The sequence below is a fragment of the Petromyzon marinus genome, chromosome 33 (genome assembly GCF_048934315.1).
Source record: "Petromyzon marinus isolate PM22_M1 ecotype Great Lakes invasive population chromosome 33, UKy_Petmar_22M1.pri1.0, whole genome shotgun sequence".
In the NCBI taxonomy this organism is placed as follows: Eukaryota; Metazoa; Chordata; class Hyperoartia; order Petromyzontiformes; family Petromyzontidae; genus Petromyzon; species Petromyzon marinus.
The window spans coordinates 2,417,043-2,419,337 of NC_133699.1; positions in this window are offsets into that span (position 1 = coordinate 2,417,043).

Sequence of the window (2,295 nt, forward strand, 5' to 3'; positions counted from 1 at the left end):
CGCGCTGGTCAGTGCGTGAGATCGTTGAAGGCTGAGTTGATTTTGACCAGGTGAGAACTGACGAGACCAAGGACCAAGATGGGTCTCGTTTGCAAGAGTCACTTGGGTCTCACAACAATGCCAAAAAAAGCAAAAAAAATAAGGAAAAACATAAACAACTACCACACGACAAATATAAATTATACGCGATGGCGCTCTCACTACACATCAATGTAAAATAAAAGTTAAATCAGACGCACAGTAAACCGGTTCGGACATTATTTTTGTACTTACCATTGCACGATTTCAAAATTAAAGTACAGCACAGAACACACGAGAACCGATATGTGTCTCATTTGCGAGAGTGATGGTAACATCACCACGGGGTTAGTTCGTTCTCTTCTGCCTTCTGCCGAAAACATTATAAATAACATGCCACATTTAGAACAAGAATAACAAACATTATCTTTGGCAAAATCGACAGCGATTGTAAATGCTAGCAACAATAGCATCCTCTACTCGCCTCCCATCATAGTCAAGTGCGCACACAGAGCAATTTATCATTGCTATTTAATTGCTCAGACAAGCGTGCAATGAATGCATTTGTGTGTTGTCTCTGAAATATGATGCTATGTACACCGCACGACTACTGTTGCTGGAAGTATCCGTGATATGTTGGGGAAACACCGTATTCTCTAGATTATAAGACGTTCTGGAAAGTAAGAATAGCACGCACTAAACTGTGTCATGTCAAAATGAGTTCTTATTTCAATTTTGGACAATTTGATTTTGCATTATGTCATTATGGTGATCTCCAGGTCATTCTTGCAAATGTGATTTATCCCGGGATTCTTGAGTTGTTTATTCCTGTTTAAAACAAAATAGGACTTCCGAGAGTTGTTCAAATCTGGTTACACGCACCTACCTAATTATATGACGCACCCTCAACTTTTTTCTCTAAATTACAAAGGCAAACGAGTGCGTCTTTTAATCCGGAGGGTACGGTAATCGTTCAGAAGATTCAACTCATCATGCTCGACACGTGGAGAAAGAAATGATCTGACAAGAGGGATCTTGGAATACGTGATCACTGTTTAAAAGCATCTGCATTATACTGATAAGTTGCGTCATTTCATTAATTTAATGTATACTTCTTCGATTTGACTGCCGTTTTAAAATTGATGACCACAACGTAGAAGTGTCGTATGATGTAGACAAATAATATTTGATGTACGGTGGGACCTCTGGAATTATAACGATACATTGATGATTGTCAGCCCCTGTTGGTGATGAACGTTGATCGAGGAAACTTCGCCACGTCCGGCCAGCGCGGGTTGATGATTCTGGTGGAGGCGGTGCCGCACCTCGGATGAGCACGGTTGGTTACGTACGGTGCGAAAGAAGTCCAGCATAAAGTACACGCATACTGTGCCAGGACGAGCTCAAGTGTTATCGCTCGCCACTGATGTTAGCCGTGCGTGGCCGGGAATCGAATTCAGGTGGGACGACTTCGTGGTACGCGGTGATTGGCACCGCTCGCTCCTCCAGCCCAGTGGCTGAGTCACTCCTCCGGTTGAGGAGTGTGTGCTTGTGTTGAATCAATGCTGCTGAAACGACGCACTCACAAGATTGCGGTGTGGCTTATTGGAGATGTGTTTAAAATGTATATTTATACGTTTCCATTGATTTTTTTTTTACGTGGAGATACAAATATGGGAAGGATGCGTATTTATTGTCCCATGTATATTGTTAGGGGTGCCGCGGTGGCAAGGAGATGTTAACGACCTCGCCTGGTATACAGGAGGTCGTGGGTTCGATCCTGATCCTGACGCCTGCTGCTGTGTATTTGGAGTTTGTGGTGTGTCTCTCTCATCATCATCACCACGGTGGCTAGGAGATGTTGACTACCTCGCCTGGTATACAGGAGGTCGTAGGTTCGATCCTGATCCTGACGCCTGCTGCTGTGTATTTGGAGTTTGCGGTGTATCTCTCTCTCCGTGGTCGCGTGAATTTTTCTCTGGGTCCTTCGGGTTTTCCCCTCCACATTTCGAATCAACATCACCACGCGTTTTAGAATATTTGGCTGCTTTGCATTTCCACATTGGGCTATCATTTGTGGCCAGGTCGCTTCTGAAAAAAAAGCTACATAGCTCTGTGAGCCTTACCTGGTAGAATGAAGAAAACAAATCTTAATATTTTAATAAATTTAAGAGTTAGACATTATTTATGAGCAAGTCACACATCCTATTTTATAACCGCGTCTGCAGGGACCCCTGGTGGACACGTCCCGTTAAAGCCACCACGCTGGTGTAACAT